The sequence below is a fragment of the Camelus bactrianus genome, chromosome X, assembly GCF_048773025.1.
Source record: "Camelus bactrianus isolate YW-2024 breed Bactrian camel chromosome X, ASM4877302v1, whole genome shotgun sequence".
Classification (NCBI taxonomy): Eukaryota; Metazoa; Chordata; class Mammalia; order Artiodactyla; family Camelidae; genus Camelus; species Camelus bactrianus.
In genome coordinates this window covers 76,771,964-76,791,879 of record NC_133575.1, presented here as the reverse complement: position 1 = coordinate 76,791,879, position 19,916 = coordinate 76,771,964, and the positions used below count along the sequence as shown (strand labels likewise).

The 19,916-nt window shown below is 37.8% G+C and overlaps 1 pseudogene; it reads right to left on the bottom strand.

Moving 5' to 3' along the window:
* Nucleotides 1-2,334: 2,334 nt before the first annotated feature.
* LOC141576238 (small ribosomal subunit protein eS25-like) lies at nt 2,335-18,772 on the bottom strand (annotated as a pseudogene).
* Between the last annotated feature and the right edge of the window lie 1,144 nt (nt 18,773-19,916).

Genomic DNA, 19,916 nt, shown 5'->3' with positions numbered 1-19,916 from the left:
CTTCACTTAGAATGACATTCTCCAGTTCCATCCATGTTGCTGCAAATGGCATTATTTTATTCTTTGTTATGGCTGAGTAGTACTCCATTGTATAAATATACCACAGCTTCCTTATCCAGTCATTGTAGTTATAGAATCTTTTGATTGACAAACCTGAACTGATAGTTCATGGAATTTGTCCTTTTTCATTGTTCATCTGCATACATGGCCTAGAGTCATAAGGAATGTTCTTTTTCCTAGGATGGCACTAGTGTGCCATGATGAGAACAATGTAAATTGTGAACTTAGTGGATAAAGCATTGTATTGTAAGTCAGATGATTGAATTTAAGACTTATTTGCCACTGATTGGCTCTGTGAACTTAGGAAGACCTGTATTCTAAGTGAGTCTTGAGTTTGTTTTTTAGTCTATAAAATGGTGGCAATGCTTAAAGCCTCACAGGGCTGTTGAGATGATTAAATAAGATGTTGGATGTGTAAGTACTTTATAAACCATGGGATATTATACAAATAATTTTTAATAGAAGATTGACAATTTTGTTTCACTAATGAATAAATTAAAATCTTGGGTCAATTTCTTCTTGGATAAATAGATATTGCTTTGTATTTCAGCCTAGTCATTTATAAAGGCACTGAACTAATTTTAATGGACTAATTATTTTCATAAAAAGTCCAGTGTCTTCAGTAAAATGTGCTACTTATGTACATGCAAGAACAATGAATTAACACTCCATGAATTTCAGATGACCTCTATTTTAGTATGCTAAAAGAAGAATAGCATGATCTTGTGATTTTAAGTTTAGTGTTTTTTTGATATTTACTCTGCATTTCTATACTTCTTTTGGTTAATCTTGGCTCATTTAGACATGTTTTATGTGTATATTAGGAAGTTTCTTAACACCTAAATTGTGCCTTTAGTAAATGTGGATTTGTTATTCCTTTATAAGATCTAAAATACCACTTTCACCATAATCCTGTCCTCAAAGCTGTGGGGTCCAGTGTTACTGATTTGTCCTGTCAGGAATCAAATCTGTCGTTCTGGCTAGTTAAGCACAGAGTCATGAATGGAACTGTTATTAGAAGGTTATGAAGTCACAAACCTGGCCCAAGCTTATCCACTTATCCATAGCCAGAGTCAGGAATCCACCTTCATTATCACAGACATACGCTGACGTGCTACGGCATCGGGGCACATGAGAAGAGGGTGCTGACCAATGCTGTCTCGACAGTCTGAATCAAAAGCAGCTGCCCCCAAACCCACCCTTCACAAGGCTGGACCTTGGCCACTCCAGGGCAGCTCAGGACCAGGTGGAGGTGACTGGGAAACCAGCTAATTGTGGTTTTCCTTTGGTGGTTATTTTTTCAAGTCAGGGATGCAATTTATTGACTAACCAGTTGAAGTCACCCCTTGAGGAAAGAACAAATGTCTTCAAGCAAGATGGGCTCTTCAATTTCATAATGTGAATGGGACAATCCATCAAAAGTCTCACTCCTTGTCCCACCCAAAGTCTACACCAGATCAGTCTTCCATATTGTTACTAATCTCTCAAAAGAAATGAAAACTTGTGGGCCTACATTTCCTTGATCTTTTTGCTCTGGGAAGTTCCTAGAAGCCAATATCATAGTTGTTCAAGACAAATGAATAATTTTATACAATAAAAGTGTAATAGCTATTTCCCATAAGGGCAGGTGAGGTAGTGGGTTATTTGCATCGGCCCCTCTGGCTGAAAACAACTCAATAAATCATCTTAAAAGCACTTAGGAGTTGAAAAGATAGTGTAGCCCTAGCAGGCCAATTTTGAGGGAAAGCTTGAACCCAAAGAGGCCTAGAGGATTATTTGAACACCGAAGTTGCTTTTACCTTGAAAACATTGGAGGGGTAAGAGTGACGGAAGTCAAGGCCCAGAGCACATTCAAGGTAAAGACCCTTACGGGATACTTTTTCCTATATGAAGCTGAATCCCAAAGGGCTACAGTCTCAGGATTGGGATGAACCAGAACTAATCGGCCACCTCTTGATCCTCCCAACCCCAAAGACCCAGAGGGAAGGCTTCTCTGGATCTAAGTAGAGCAGGAAGAGGAAAAGGAAGGGGGGTAAAATGCTCCTGAGAAGGTGTGGCCACAGACCTGCCCTCATCCAGAGTTGTACCCTGGGAACACATAGCACAGAAGGTCAATGAATTTGGTTTGAAGCAATCCCCAACCTGTAGAGCCCCCAAATGTCAGCCAGAAAGGGGAAAGCACACTTATTACAAGCCTTGGGGAATCTCCACAAACACTTTTTTTTTGATTGAATAAAGTTTTCTTTTTCAAAATGTACAGTTGATGGGACCTGTTCATGCATCTTCACCCTTGGTGTTTCTGGTGTAAATTACGTAGCTCTATAGTTTGAAACCAGTTTAGTAAGTCCTTTACTAAGGAGCTCCTGAAGGGCTGCCCTGGCCAAGAAACCACAAGTCTTGTCTCTGAGAGATGACAGCTAGGATTATAAGCTTATAGTTGAGAACATCCTTACAGAGTTTGTCATATGTTGCTTTGTCAAACAAACCTACATTACTGAGTTTGTCCTGAACTTTGCCTTTGGCCCAGTTCTTTTTGGCCTTGCCTCCAGATTTGTTCCCTGGGTCTTTGTCTTTCCTGGCCAACTTTCTGCCATCTTTCTTCTTCTTGTTGTCCTTGAGAGGTATAGTGATGCTCAGAGAGCAGCTGCTACTACTGCCTCCTCACTAAGATGTTGGACAAAAAGGCCACAAAGTTTTTTAAGGGCAATAACTAGTGAAGTTAGTTGAAGATAATTAGATGCATAGGAAATAAAAAGAAATCAGACATGGACAACTTCAGTTACATTAAGTGGTAATTTTGATGAATATTATGACAAAATCAGACTAACCCATTATGGGGTCCTCTCTCCTAATGCACAAATTGTGTTATGATATAAGTGTCATGACCACTGTTTTTATATTTCTCAATTTAAGCCAAAAATCAATGTTCTTTAATAATTATCACAGAAGTAGTTGCATGTTGTATGCTTTTTAGTGGAGTGTTGAAAATTATTTACTAGCATTCACATTTAATTATGCAGAACAATGGTCTGCTTTAGTACAACATCTGATATTTCTAAAACAGACATCAATGATTGGTATATAAACAGATATTTCCAATAATAGTTACACAGAATCATTGTCTGAATTGTCTTTGTGTTCCATAATATTTAGAGAATAGTAAAAGATAAATCCATTTTCCATTTTTTTAAACTCCAATGTAGCTAGAGTAGAAAACAAAACCAAACAATTAAAGTGACAGTAATGAAGCTTTCACTCAAATCCAAAGTGGTTACTATAGTAACTTAAAATTGGAGCATTATAATAAAAGTAGAATGAAAAGATAATTTCAAATGCTATATTAATCTTTTGAAGTATGGAGAGGGGAGTTGCTGTTTGATATTTGAAAGAGGCTAGATTGCTGTTGAAGCCTCTAAGAAGACTGATTTTGTCTTGTCTCCTTTCTCTTTCATATTAATGTAGAAAACCTCTGACTGCAGGCATTAACTAGGAGAGAAGGGAACTGTTAGTTTTGTTTGTATGAATCTCTCTGAGATGGATGACAATAACTTTATACAAGCAACTCCTAATTACCTGTGGGAATGGAGGACAGATTGAGTGGAAAAGTGCATTTACAAATGACCTAAGGGATCTAATTTTGATATTTCTTTTCTACGTTCTCCATCACCAAGGTAGAGGTACAGACATAGATGCAGATACAATAAAAATGGTTTCACTAGAGAGTGAGGGAGTTTGGGATGAATATGGAACTGCATTCAGGAGGCCCCATATTAAAACCAGTGGGGTTGTATGGTATTAAGTTCACTTTATTTTCATTATTTTTTAAATGGAGGTATTGGGAATTGAACCCAGGACCTTGTGCATGCTAAGTATGTGCTTTACCACTGAGCTATACCCCCACCCCCTTGAGGTCACTTTAAAACTTCATGTTAGTGTTATAGTCGTTGTCTGAAAGTGGTTGGTGCTAGTACAGCTTCCTGGGTCTGGAAACCAGAGATACACGTTATTAGTTAGAAAGGGAGTGATGAAGAAAGTAACAATAATTCTGATGAAGAGAGAAACCTCAGAAATTAGTGCCTCTGACTCCCATAAACAGGGAGAAGCCACTCTCTTCTTAAACCACATACAATCTTCTTGCCTTCCCTCCCTCCCTCCCTTCCTCCTTCCTTCCTTCCTTCCTTTCTTCCTCCTTCCCTTCCTCTTCCCTCCTCCTTTCTCCTTTTCCTCTTTCTTTTAAAATGGTCATTGGGCAACTTCTATGTTCCAGGCCCCATGCTGGCCATGGGGAATATGCTACTGAACAACACTGATGTAGTCCTGCCTTCATCAAGCTTATTATCTAGTCTAGTGGAGTTACAGACAGTAAACAATTACATGGATAATTATTTAATTACAATGAGATGAGTATGTTGACTGAAAAAAAAAAAAAAAACCCACAATGTGAAAGCTGTGAGTTCAATTTTATTTGGGGACTTACTGAGAACCGTAGCCTGGGAGACAGCCCTTCAGAGACCTCTGAGGAACTGCTCCAAAGGGTTAGTGGGGGAAAGTCAGTATGTGTATGATTTTGGTGGAGGTGATCGTGCAATCAAGTAGGCATCTTAGTAGAAGGTTGCTGCTAGTCATGAGGAACAGATGTCTCCATTAATGATTTTAGTGCTTTCCTAGGTGTGAGAAGATGCAAGAAATTGGGCTCAAAATTTTCTCCTAAAAATATCTTTCTGAAGGCCTGTTCTGCCGGTTTTTCCCAGAGATCAGAGTGCCTCATTCCTGATCTCTGCCCCGAAATCCTTTCAGGGTTTGTTGAAGGTCAGCGACTGCAGTGGCTCGTGACTTCATTCTTGTGGAACCAGATGGGGAGGGACATTCTTTAGTGTGCAAGAGCTCAAGTTTAAAAGTCCAGGGGGCACTGAGAGTCTATGACAGGAAGAAAACCTAATCTGAGGGGAGAGTTAAGGTTTCTACGAGGAAATGACACTCACATTGATTACCGTTATATCCTTAATATCTAGTATAGTGCTGGATGTATATTGTAAGTGCTCAATAAATGCTTGTTGAATTAGTGAAGAAAAAGAAAAATGACTTCCTTATGACTGGAAGAGCACAGTCACTACAGAAAGCAGGGATAAGATTGCATATGGTTATCTGTCTTATTGTTATCTGTCAAGCCATGTTTAAATAACAGACAGTTGTTTTTTTTTTTGTTTTGTTTTTGTTTTTTTTTTTTTTACAAGCAAAAAGAGTGAAAGGGAATGAAAGGCACTTGTTGACTGAAACTAAGAGAAAACCAGGTTTTCAAGGGAAATACTGTGGGGAAGGAAAAACAATTTTTCCTCTACCCTTCTAAGTTCTTGGCCAAGATACCCTTATAATAAAAAGACAGATTAACAAGAGAAAGTCAAACAGAAGTTTAATAGCATGTATAAACGTGAGAGACCCAGAACTGAGTTAACTCTCCAAAATGGTGAGAATTCTCACTTTAAACGCTGTCCTCAGCTAAACACAAAAGAAGATGTTGGGGGTGGGGAGAGTCAGTTTTGGGAGGCGACCCAGAAAACCACAGTAAACAAGCATAAAGTTGTTATGCAGATTTAAGTCCTTGCCATTAATAAGTTTCTAGAGGTTTAGTCATACTTCTCTTCCTGGTACAGAGAGGGAAATACCCTTACAAATAGAGATTTCCTTTGTAAATGTCTCTTGCAAAAGGATAACTTCTGCTCAGTTTTCAGAGTTTTCCCATGTCAGCTATTTCTTAAAAATAACCAGCTCAAGATAATTCTTATGCCAAAGACAGTAGAGAGAAAGAGAGATGTACAGCTGCTAAGAAATTAAGACCATACGATATTTAGGTATTTTAATTTCTTTAAACTTTGTTCCAAATGTATTTTTTGAAAATACTATCATTGAAAATATATATGATTACAGCTTTCAGTAAAGTATGAAACAATCACAAGTGATATAATTAACCATCCCCAAGTTAGGAGGCAATAACCAATTCACTATCATCTAACAAAGAATATTTCAGCTCTAATTGCAGCTAAACTGCCCAGTATAAAGAAAATGCTTGACTAGAGATTTTCATATTAAGTGAACTAAGTCAGAGAAAGACAACTATTGTATGACATCACTTATATGTGGAATCTAAAAAAAAGAAAAAAACCCCACACGAATGTATTTACAAACCAGAAATAGACACAGACATAGAAAACAAACTTACGATTACCAAAGGGAGAAGGGGGGGATAAATTAGGAGTTTGGGATTAGGAGATACAAATTATTACATATAAAATAGATAAACAACAAAGTTCTAATGTATAGCACAGGCAACTATATTCAATATCTTGTAATAACTTATAATGGAAAATAATTTGAAAAAGAATATATATGTGTATATACGTATAACTGAATCACTTAGCTGTACACCAGAAGTTAACACAACATTGTAAATCAACTATACCTCAATAACAAAAATGAGAACACTTTTTAGAAATTCTAGCCTTGCAAAGCCATATGTACAGAGAAATCTCAGACCCTCCTCTGAGTTCTTATAGCCCTTACTGGCTGTCACACTCATTTGACACAGGGGTACTGTCATATGTTGGACATTTTGTGTGTATCTTATCTCTTCAACTAGATCATAAATCCTTTAAAAGGGACGGCCTTACACTGTACATCCTCCAACACTTCTTTGTATAGGTGGTGCTAATTAAGAGTTTTACTGCAATGTGCATAACACACAGATTTTATTTTAAGTAATTTTACTGCTTGCAGTGCATGACAATCATGAAAGAGTATCTGGGTATTATGACTCTATGAACCTAAGACTTGTTTAGATATGAAAAATGAAATATTAGTAACTATTTTAGCTTTCAGAGAAATTTTTTTGGTGTTTTAATTTTGATAACAATGTGGTTTTGCTCATCTCACGATGGAAAGGCTAAATATAATGCACAAACCTTCATATATAAGTACAGTTGACCCTTCAACAACATGAATTTGAACTGTGTGGGTCCACTTACATGCAATTTTTTTCCACTAAATATGTACTACAGTACTACACAATCCACCCCTTGCTGAATCCCCAGAGGTTGCAACCTGGGATAAGAGATGGCCCAGTATAAAGTTACACATGAATTTTCAACTGCGTGGAGGGTCAGCACTGCTGACCTCTATGTTGTTCAAAGGTCAACTGTATTAAAGTTTTTGTATATGTTACCAATGTTTTCATTTATAACCTTTGAAAAACTGCCATAGTTGAAGTCTACTGGAAAGCAAAAACAAAAATGTTATGTTTTTATTTTAATCTGTTTACTGAATTTTAAAGTTGCCCCCCTTTTTTTTTTTTTCCCGACCTGAGTTTTCAAAGAAATCACACTTGGTACCATATGCAGTGCTTGCTCCAGGTTATTTGACCACACTAACACAAGGTCATCTTACTTTTCTGTATAAAAGTGAATTCTACTTTGTATAATTTTCTGATGAATAAATTCAGCCACTTATTTGAGACAATGTGAAAGAAGCAAATGTTTTAAAGTGACACAAAATAATTTAACTTAGAATCACAATGTTCAATTTATAGGCACTATCGTGACACTTAGATGCTAGAGTTAAACAATGTGATACATGAACAATTAAGCATTCACACCCTCATTGCCATTTTCTTTTGTCTCATAAGTATAAATGCTAGCTGAACTTCAAAGAATTAGAGGTAATTTTCTGTCCTCCATTGTGTGTTGAATTACTAGACCATTGGATTAACAAAAGAAACACTTATGACCCGCTGACCAGATTTTTTAGCATCCCTTCAGCCTTCTAAATCTTGCAGGGATTTTTAGCTCCTCTAAATTTACATGACAAAGCAAATGCTGTATATGTGGTATATAAGCCTTGGAATTTGCTAATCAGTTTGCAATTATCCCTTGCACTTGAGAGGGAGGGAGAGTGGGAGTGGATGGCATCTGTGGTTCCTTTTCATTCTAATATATTAATAATTCCAACAGTTCTAAGAAAGAGTTGAGCTGCTCTCAGTGGTTTCCATGGTCAAATGGCAGGATGCCCATCAAGTATGTAGTCGTGTGGCCACAAAATGGAAAGCCTTTGGTCTGTGCAAACAATTCCTCATGAATAGGCATAATGAACATCTGTGTATTTGGACATCCCCTCTGCTCTAATCTGAAATGCCCTTCAGACCCTCTCTCAGTATGGTAAACACTTTACTCTTTCAAAGCATGGGTCAAAGGTCACTTCCTCCTTAAGCTCATGTTCAGCTGTTCCAGAAGGATTAGGAGCTGTGTCCATGTTTCCTGTTTCTTCAGTCTTCACCAGCCTGTGGGTTGGACATAAATAGTTAATACCTCAATTTGTTCATGCCCCCATCTGCACGACACATGGCTTCAGGTTTCTTCAAAGGTCCTCCCCTAAGTATTTCTGGAAGGTTGCCAGGTATCCCTCATGTAGATTCCCAGTCAAGTCGGCTTCCACTGAATGCAGCAGGACTTCCACCAGACTACCTACCGCTATTCTTTGCTCTTATTTGTCTCTACTATTACTCTCTGTTAATAGGGGAACCCATGCAATGATACCTATACCCCCAATGCCTTAAGAGTTTAGGACTTAACCCTGAGTCATACTAGGTCTGAGATCAGTAGATCAACACAAATGACAGCCACTATCCTCTGCTCAGTATCACTGCACCCATTAGAGGATTAAGAGTGTACTCCCAAATCCTTCTTCCCTCAGGAAGAGTGTTTGCAAAAGGCTCCTCAGAACTCATAGACTTTTATCAGGCTTATTCAGCCACTGTGCTAGATACGTCTATTCTTTGGGAGCCACACACAGACGCAAACTGGGACTCCCATAATTTTATTTTCAAATAACAAGCAGCATCTTTAATATGCTGCTGAGACAGGAGGGAAGGGGGCACGGCACAACCATTAAAAGAATAACACAGCAATTGAGGTTAGGACGTGAACTGATTAGAACCAATTCGGCCAAAGGTGGCAGAAGGTTTGACTTCCAGTAGACCTTGAGCCTCATTATAGGCTCATTGTAATACATTAACATGCTAAATGATGCACCTACAGGTGCCATGACAGTTCCCAGGCTGACTATAAAAAGCCAAAAAGTGGGTGGGGCCCAATTTCTGGAAATCCCCACCCCTTCCCCAACATAGTTGGAATAATCTTCCCACTTGCCACCATATGAAATTACCCAGCCCATAAAAACTAACCACCCCCACACCTTGGGGCCACCTCTCTTGCCTTCTAAGATGGCCCACACTCTGTGGAGTGTGTATCCCTCTGCATAAATCTACTTTCACTTTACTGTTGCTCACTCTTGAATTCTTTCCTGCATGAGACAAGAACCTATAATCTCCAGCAACACTGGCAAGTGTAAGATTCACTGAAAGAGAGAAAATCATTTCCTGCAATTAGATCACCTAGTGATTCCTGTTTTATACCTAAGAATGGGATTTCAGGGCCATATGGTAATTCTGTGTTTAAGTTTTTTAGGAAAAAAACTTTTCTGCAGCAGATAAAGCATGATACATTCCCAGGAGCAATGTCCAATTTCTCTACATCCTCACCAACACTTGCTACTTTCTGTTTTTTCAGTTATAGCCATCCTACTGGTTGTGAACTAGCACTTTATTGTGGCTTTGATTTGAATTTTCCTAATGATTAATGATGAGGATTTTTCATGTACTTGTTGTCCATTTGTGCACCTTATTTGGAGAAATGTTTACTTTAAGTCCTTTGTCCATTTTCCATTGGGTTATTTGTCTTTTCCTTGTTGAGTTGTAAGAGTTCTTTATATATTTTGGATACTAGACTCTTATCAGATGTATGATTTGCAAATATTTTCTCCCCTTCTATAGGCTGCCTTTTCACTTTCTAGGTAATGTCCTTTGATGCAGAAGTCTTTAATTTTGTTGAAGTATAATTTATCTATGTTTTCTTTTCTTGCTTGTGCTTTACATTTCATATCAAAGAATCCATTGCCAAATCCAAGGATATCATGATATACCCCTATGTTTTCTTCCAGGAGCTCTATGGTTTTAGCTCTTATATTTATGTTGCTGATCCATTTTGAATTAATTTTTGTATATGGTATAAACTAGGGGTCAGACTAGTTGTCGCACCACCATTTGTTGAAAACACTTTTTTTTTCCCGATTGAATGGTCTTGGCTCCCTTATTGAAAAAAGTTGACCATAGACACGTGGATTTATTTCTGGACTCTCAATTTCATTCCACTGATCTATGTCTATCCTTATACCAGTACCGCCATGTTTTGATTACTGTTGTTTTGTAGCAAGTTTTGATATTGGGAAGTATGAGTCCTACAACTCTCATTTTTCTTTTTCAAGATTATTTTGGCTATTCTGAGTCCCTTGCAATTTCATATGAATTTTAGAATCAGTTTATGAATTTCTACAAAGAAGCCAGCTGGGAGTCTGATAGGAATTGCATAGAATATGTAGATCAATTGGGGGAGTATACCAGCTTCACAATATTAAGTCTTTCAATCCAAACTCAAGACATGTTTTTCCATTTATTTACATATGTAGTTTCTTTCAACAGTGCTTTGTAGTTTTCAGAGTTTAAATTTTGATTTTATTTTGTTAAATTTATTCCTAAGTAGTTTATTGTTTTTGATGCTATTGTAAATTCAATCATTTCTTTATTTCATTTCAGATTTTTCACTGCAGGTATATAGAAATACAATTGATTTTTTAAAATATTAATCTTGTTTCTTGCAATCTTGCTGATCTAATAATTCTGATAGTTTTCGGTAATAGATTCCTTAGGATTTTTTACATATAAGATCAGGTCATATATGAATAAAGATAGTTTTTCTTCTTCTTTTCCAATATGAATGCTTTTTATTTCTTTTTCTTATTCTATTGCCCTGGATACAATCTCCAGTACAATGTTGAGTACAAGAGTAGACATACTTGTCTTTTTCCTGATCTTGGAACAAAAGCATCCAGTCTTTCACTGTTAAATATGAAATTAGCTGTGAGTTTTCCATAGATACCAGTTATTAGTTCAGGAAGTCCCCTTATATTCCTAGTAAGAAATTGTATCTTTTATTTTATGTATTTATTTATTTAAAAATCTTAATTTCTTGTGGTAAGAACACAACATAAGATCTATACTCATCAATTCTTTTTTGGTGGTGCAGGGGTAATTAGGATTTATTTATTTTATTATTTGTTTTTTAAATAAAGGTACTGGGGATTTAACTCAGGACCTCATGCACGCTAAGTATGTGCTCTATCCCTGAGTTATATGCTCCCCGGCTTACACTCAAATTTTTAAGTGCACAATACATTATTGTGACTATAGGTGCAATGTTGTACAGAAGGTCTCTTGACCTTATTTATGTTGCTTGACTGAAACTTTAAACCCATGGATTAGTAATTCTCCATTTCCCCCTCCCACCAGTCCCTGGAAACCACCATTCCACTCTTTGATTCTATGAATTTGACTATTTTAGATACTTCATATAAATGGAATGACACAGTATTTGTCTTTCTGTGACTGACTTAAGAAATTACATCTTTTAAATCAAAATCTATGCAATTCAGTTTAGGTATTTGAAACATGATTTCTCCATTACCAAAGGGTTTCATTTTGCTGGCTAATATATCAGAGCATGGGAATCTCCCAGTTTTTTTAATAAAACAAAGATTTTTCCTAACCTTTAGCTTGTGGCTAACCTCTGATCAAATTTATTTTTCTATTTCCAAATCTCTCAAACCCCTCCCTGTGTTACTGGTTTTATCGCATACAACATATTCAGATGTGAAGTGTTATAATTACAGACTGCAGTGAAGTCTGTAAGTCACTTTCCTCACCACTACCAAACTATAAAAGAAATTAGAATGGAACCAACATTCTTGCTGCAATATGTCCCCAGAATAGAAACAGAGAGAAGCTCACTAATCTTGATTCCTGGGTCTTTTCTCTTTCTCCTTCACCTTGAATTGTGTCACGTACCTGTGGCCAAGTTCTCCAGTGCCACATCTTTGGCAATGGCTTGTCCCTGTTTCTGACTCAACTCTCTTGGGACAAGTAGCTTCTGTAGCCTGAGGCAGCAATAATGCCAAGGAAGACTTTCTAAATATAGCTATGGAAATGAGTAGAATTACTGCTCTGCAATTTAATCATTTAGGATTCCTATTGCAGAAATTAGGTCATGGGAAATATTTCAAAGCCGTTTGACTGCATGCAGTGTGAGAGCTGCCTAGCCTTGTTTCAGGACTTTAGTGAAGTAGAGCCCTCATGGGCCAGTCAAGAAAAAGCCAAAAGGTTTTTGAGAAGTGAACTATCTCTGGCTCCACACAAGAAGAGACTCAGCTGAAAAAGGTAATCTTTTTGCCTCAAGAAGAAGTGAAAGCATGGATGTTTTGAATACTAAGGAATAGCCAAGAATATATTACGCTGAATGTATCAGGAATGATTTATTTGCAGACAACAGAAAGCCTAATTAAGAGTGGATAAAGTAAATAAGGGTCTATTTTTCTCACATTAGTCTAACTGTAGTTCTCAAAGTGTGGTCCATGGACCACTGTGCGTTCCTGGGACCTTTCAGGTTCCTGAAAGGTCAAAACTATTTTAATAATAATTCTAAGATATTATTTGCCTTTTTCATGCTGTTGACATTGCATCTTTGGTGCTAAAGCAACAGAAGCTAAAAGTGCTGGCTTCTTAGCAAAAATCAAGGGAGCGGTGCCAAACTGTCCTAGTAGTAGTCATTGTATTCTTCACTGCCATGCAATTGAAGAAGAAAAAAAAGCCACTTCTACTTTAGAATGCCCTTGAAGAAGCAGTAAAAAGGTGAATTATTGAATCTCAACCCTTGAGTATTCATCTTCTTAATATTCTAAGGAATGAAATGGGAAGTTACCTAAAGTACTTCTGCTATGTACTGGAGTTGAATGGTTGTCTCCAGAAAAAGAGTTTGTGCAACTGAATAATGAGCTTTTTTAAAGAAGCATCATTTTTACTTGACATGACCGGGACACTGCTGTACACCAGAAACTGACATATTGTAACTCACTGTACTTCAATTAAAAAAAAAAAGCATCATTTTTACTTGAAAGAATGACTGACAGGTAAACTACAGTTACACAGACTTGGGTATTTGGCAGACATTTTCTTGAAAATGAACAAAGGGAGCCTGTCATTTTAAGGAAAACAACTCAAAGTATTTGTTACCAATAATAACATTTGTGCTTTCAAGTGAAAATTAGAGTTTTGAAAAACTTATATCTGCCATCATGAGCTTGTCAGCTTCCCAACTTACAGACTTTTCTGATGAGATCAATGGAGGTATTAGCCCCCAAAATGTGAATTTTTTTTCACATTCTATAATGAAATGTGTCACCAATTGGAAGTCGTTGATAGAACTCAGTGAACCAGTATTTCCCAAATGACAAATGAATACATCATGTTACAAAAGCATGAGTGGGTAAAGGGTCCATTAAAATGCAAGATGGAAAAATAGATTTTAATGTGCAGGAGTGTGAAAAGCTCATTGATATAGTTTCTGATTCCATGTTGCAACTAACTTTTTTTTGAACTACTACTTCTGGAATTTCAGTGAAGTCTCAAAGAGAAATGTCTACAATTACCTGGAAAGGCCATTGAAAGACTTTTTTTTTTTCAAACTAAATACCTGTGCGAGGGTAGATTTTCTTCATAGAATTGAACCAGAACTACATATCACAACAGACTGAATGCAGAAGACAAGACTCCAGCTGTCTTTTATTATGCCAGACATTAAAGAAATCTGCAGAAATGTAAAATATCACTAGTCTTCTAACTAAATTTACTTTTGTTTTGGAAAATATAATGTCTATGAAAATATGTGACTTATGTCAATATGTAATAGGTATTATTTTTAGTGTTTAAATGAATTAATTAAAATTCATTTTACATCACTCCCTTTTTATTTATAATATGATAAATATCAATAGATGTATTTCACGTAAGTGAAAGCCTTTGGGGGGTCTTCAATAAATTTTTTAAATTTTTTACTTTGAAATAATTTTAGATTTAGAGAAGAGTAGCAGAGATAAAAGAGTTCCTGTCTACCCTTCATCCAGCTTCCCTAATATGAACATCTTACATAGCCATAGCACATTTATCAAAACTAAGAAATTAACATCCCTCAACAATGAGTATAACTGTAAAGAGTTCCAAGACCAATAAATTTGAGATCTGCTGGTCTACAGCTAAGCAGTTGCTAATGTTGGTTCAGACTCTGTTTTTGTTATTGTTGAGACATAATTGACGTATAACATTGTATACGTGTAAGGTGTACAACATATTGATGTGATACATTTATATTGCAGTATGATTGCCAGTCTGTTGTGTCACATACTTACCATTTCTTCTAGTGGTGGGAAAAATTAAGATCTTCTCTCTTAGTCAGTTTAATGTTGATAATACAGTTTTGTTGTCTGTAATCCCTATGCTGTGTGTTAGATCCCCAGGACTTATTTATCTACTGCCTGCACATGTACACCCTTAAACAACATCTCTTCCATTCTCCCACCTCCTGGCCCCTGGTAACCACCATTCCACTCTCTGTTTTTGTGAGTTCAGCTTTTTTTTTTAAGATTCCACATAGAATAGAGAAGATACAATATTTGTCTTTCCCTGCCAAACTCTGTCTTTTTGTTCCTGTTCTACTGGCTTTTTTATCCTCATGATTGTCATCTCATGGTTTTAAGATGGCTGACAGAGCTACAGGGTTCTCTTTTTAGTTTAAGGCTGCAAGAAGGGGAAGGGACAGTGTCAGCAAGCCCTGCCCCTATGCCCTGTCCCCTTTACCAGCAAGCAAAGACTTCCCAGAAACGGCCTACCAAACTCCCATTTATATCTCAGTGGTCAGAACTCACTCAGGTCTGGGCCCAATCCTAGACAAATCACTTATGGAAGAAAACAGAATTCAAGCGACTGGAGCAATTAGTTTATCCCCTGGGGCTGGGTTAGGGGTCCATCTATCCTGAGACAAAGAGATCTCTTCCTGCTTCCTGAAAGAATCAAGTTCTGTTATTCAGGAAGAAGAGTGAAGAGAATGGCTTTTAGGTAGCTAACTTGTATCTTGACTCTCAGGTTGGAATTTCTATAATCTGTTGTAGAAATGAAAGAAGTCAACTGGCTACTGGAATGGTCCTGATTTGACGGGTGTGCAGGAAGTGTGTGGCATTATTCAGGACTATCTCTTGCTACTTTTAACACCTGGCACAGGAATATCAGCAGTCAGCTGTGAATTGCTATTTACCAGCGCTCCTTACACACACTTCATAAAAATTTATAAGAAGAGATGAGCAAATCAGAAAGTAACTCCTACTTCCAATGTATTCCCCAACAATCATTCTAGGAAATACCAAGACATAAATCAAAATGACTTTCATTTGGGAGACCTTCTGGGATTTTGGGTAGGAGAGGTTGAAGAGGAAATTCCAGGTGAGAACCAACCCGGGTGTTTCTCTATTTGCCCAGGATGTGGAGTGAGCACAAGAGGAGCAGCACATCATAAAGCTGAGTAACTCAAGGCCATTCTGAGAATCATAATCAAAGAATGCTTGGACAATAGGCTCATGACTGAATCCCACTGTGATATGCCTGTAACCATCGCAGTAAGAAATCTAGAAATATTCCAACACATGTGGATTAATATGTCCTTCATCTGCACATTAAGACTACACAGAGCCCCAATGTAAAGTTCCTTTGGACTGTGTGGTAGGAAGCGAGGGTTTGATCATCCTAAATTTATGGAAGGGATAGCATCATCTCTGACTCATGAGAGGCATAAAGAATGTAGACACAGAAGAAACTCAAGGGAAATGAACTCTATTTGGAGATAGAACTATGATCTAGGCCTTCTCCTATGTGGTGACCTGGACACATGTGAGACTGAATTTCTTTCACCTCAGTCTCAACATAAGCAGCTTGATCTATATCTTCTATTCCTCGGAATCTTCTTACAAAGTAGGAGAAGTCATATGGGCCTCCCTTTTAGCTTAATAGATGTAAAAGTGCTAAATCCCCATGTGAGTTTTGTGATTGCTGCCTATTATAACAAAGGACAGTCCTGCCGACTTTATCATCCCGTAACAGAAAACACTCACAGCCATCCTTCCCACCCCACCCAAAGGCAGAATGCAGCGACTTGCCTTTGTGGTTTTGACGACCTAATCCACTATTGACCAGGCTTATCCTAAAAGATCAGAATGCATTTTTTAAAAAAATCTTATTGGAAATCACTTCCATGTATAGATTACTCCCACAAAAGAGGAGAGTGGCCCATCATAGTAACAGACCACTTTCAAAGCAGTCTATTGCTTTGTTTGGTACCAATCTCCTGTCCTTCTTTATGTATCCCTAGCAAGGCCCCAAGGTATTTTTAGGTATTTTGGGCCACAGGAGCTCTTGGTTCCTGTTCTGGAATTCTGTGCTAACACCTGATTTATTTACAATGACTGACAGTTCCAAAACTGGGGAAATGTAAGCATGTAGCCTTGGTTCATCCAATTTTACAATAAAACACCACCCCTCCTTTTAAAAATTGTCCTCATTATCCAATACTCTGCACAGGATTTCCTTGGCATTGTCCCACAGTGCTATCTATCCAAAATCACAGTAGGTCTGTGTTTCAGGGTTCTAGAAAGGACCCTCCTGAGCCTGGGAATCAGAATCTTCCTTGGGTAACAGACAAGAGACAAGGAAGTGCCTGCACTTCTCCTATGCTTAGGGGGAGGACTGCACTTAATGGTGGAATTTTGCCTTACTTTACATAGGACTTTTAAATCACAGCTTCTGAAAATCCTAAAGCTGAAGATAAGAAGTGTGAAGTTTCACTCTACCCCATTCTAAAGAAAGTAACAAATAGCTGCAAGGGCACTGTAAGGCTTTCTAACAAATATTTAAACTGATTCTGTTAACCACACCCCCATCTGCTCCCCAGCCAAGCCCTATGGGAGAAGTATGCAGAATTAGATGAATTCTTAAGAGTAAGTGAGTGGTGAGGAGAAAGAGGCATTCCCCACTGTCTTGATTTTCCCCTTCACTTGCAGAGGGAAGAAATGAAAAAGTATCAGATCATAAGAACAAAGAAGACGGGGGCCCTCCACCCTGATGCTTCGCAATGTGGATGGTGATATCTCATGATTCCAGAGAGGAAATGGCTGTGGTATGTGTTGTCTAACACAGGACCATAAGCTACCTCACAAATTATAGTCAAGCCCCAAATGTGGCATAGAAGCAATAGAATGATTACCGTGGCCTCAGTAGGCACTGAACAGCAGCTCTCTTCCAGACCCCATGGGCTACCATGGGCCACCAGACAGGGACAGTAGCAACTAAGAGTGGCAAACAGATGATTCCATCTCTTCCTTTTCCTCATGCCTTGGTATTGAATAAGAATTACCTGAAGAAGCATCAATTTCTCCATCTTTTGAAGAAGGGCTCATTGTTGAGTAGAGGTAGACTCTTGAAAGAGACAACACAAGTCGTATTCACAGGTAACGGAGATGGGAAGAATATAGCAGGAATGTCGGGCACATTTTGAACATTTTCACAGTTGTTGGGACTGCAAAGCAAGGGATCCATTTATATTACACTAGGGTCTAAGGATTCTTCTGGGAAAGAATTACATGGGAAGAATCAAGGTGAACAAGTTCAACTCTAGAAATACAGCAGTGTTTGAGAACAGAGTGGAAAGAGGCTCTAAGTATCACATGATGTAGATCAGATTGTATTCTAGGCTGGGCCCAAGAGTCTTAAGTCTGAATCCTTTAGCAAGGAGGCAACAGTTAGAAGAGTAAATCTCCTTGAGACATTCAAAGTCAAAGAATCAGCAGCACTGGTGCCAAGAGTCTTGGCAGTAATATGATATGGTATCTTTGATGCAGAATCAGTGTCTTTGTTTCCTAGGGCTACCGTAACAGATTACCACAAACTTGGTGGCTCTTCCAGCTTCTGGTGGCCCCTAGTGCTTCCTGGTTTGTGACAGTTTGACTCTGATCTCTGTCTCCATCTTCACATGGCCTTCTCCTCTGTGTGTTCTTTTCTACCTCTTATAAAGACACTTTCACTGGGTTTTTTAAATTTTTATTTATTTTTATTTTTTATTATTTTTTTAGGGGGGAGGTAATTAGGTTTATTTATTTTTAACATAGGTACTGAAGATTGAACCTAGGACCTTGTGCATGCTAAGCACACACTCTACCACTGAGCTGTATCCTCCACCATAGACACTTTCATTGGATTTAGAACCCACCTCACCCCACTATGATATCATTTCAATCCATAATTTAATCACATCCTCAAGTACCCTATTTCAAAATAAGATCCCATTCTGAAGTTCTGGATGGACAAAACTTGGGAAGAATATTATTCAACTCATTGTAATCAGTAATCTCAGTGCGGGCACCTGCAGCACTGTCATAAGGAGGGACCCAGCACCTGTAACATTGTCTGGGTCCAGCAAAGACTTTAGACATTGGTGTTCTTGGTGAAAGTATCAGCAGCCTGAAACCATCTGTGAAGAGCAGCAGCAGATGTCTTAAACATAGCTGAGGACAGGAAATGGCTGAGGCCTTACAAAAGGAGGTTGTTATAAGGACTGCAAGCTGTGTAAATGGTCAAGCAGCTCGCATTAAGATCCCGACTAGCTGATTGATCCCAGTGCATCCCAACTACATTTCATCATATTAGCTAGGGCCAGCAGGAGTGGGACAAAAATGATTAAATGGCTGTTGACTGGACAATTGCAATGGAGGGCATCAGGAAAAAAGGATAGGCTTTCTAGTGACAGGAAGAGCAAAGAAGGGTTAGCTAGAGGTAGTAAAACCTCATATGAGATTCTAAAGTTGACTACAGAATTTATAAATGGGATTTGATGTGTATCTTGTTTTGCTAGCAGTGAGACCACCACCATGTGGAGATAAACATTCAGTCCATTCATTGCCCCTTAACAATTAACAGGAAGATACAGGGAAGTGATCAAGAAAGCCTAACAATCAATAAGCATAAATGATAATCAAATATGACAGGATCACAGTTAAAGAGCAGGAAACACCGAGAAACTTAAAGGAGACTAAGAAGGGATGTGGCCAAGGGGCATTTTTACCACTCCTATGATGAAAACAAGACCAAGAAACAATATCCCCTTCATCATGACCATCATTACAATGTTGTCTAGTATTACCTTAAGCTGGGTGTCAGTGAGGAAAATACTCAGAAATGTTGATGGATTTCCATTTCAGAAAGAGAGTCTATGGACAGTTACCAACTTCGCTCATTTTCTAGGTGAGTGGTACCTTCAGCTCCACAAGCCTAGGATTTAGCAGAAATAGTATTAGTAAGAATCTGAAACTCACTGACACTGCTTTGCATGATGGATAAAAAAAGTTTTCAAATTAAAGGGCCTTCTTTCTCAAGCACTATTTTCATTGACATTATTGATGCACAATGCAATCCATGTGTATTTTTTATGGCCTGGCCAAAGACATATATATGTGGAATATTTCTATCCAAATAAAAATTGGAGACAAATCGTCTATCAGCATTATTTTTTTTTTCTGATTTGTCAAGTAAACATTCTTACAAAAGAGTAAGAATTAAATTATCTTTAGTCATACATTTAAATTCTCTTTATTGAAAAAAGAAGCATATACTTGGAGCTGTCCTAGAAATTCTAGGGTGTATTACTGTATGATTTGTACAGTTGACATTTTGGTAATTATTTCAACTACATTTCAACCAGTACCTCATTCCCTTGACCTTACACTGTATCTGCCTTGCCAGTATACAGCACTGGAAAACCCAAACATCC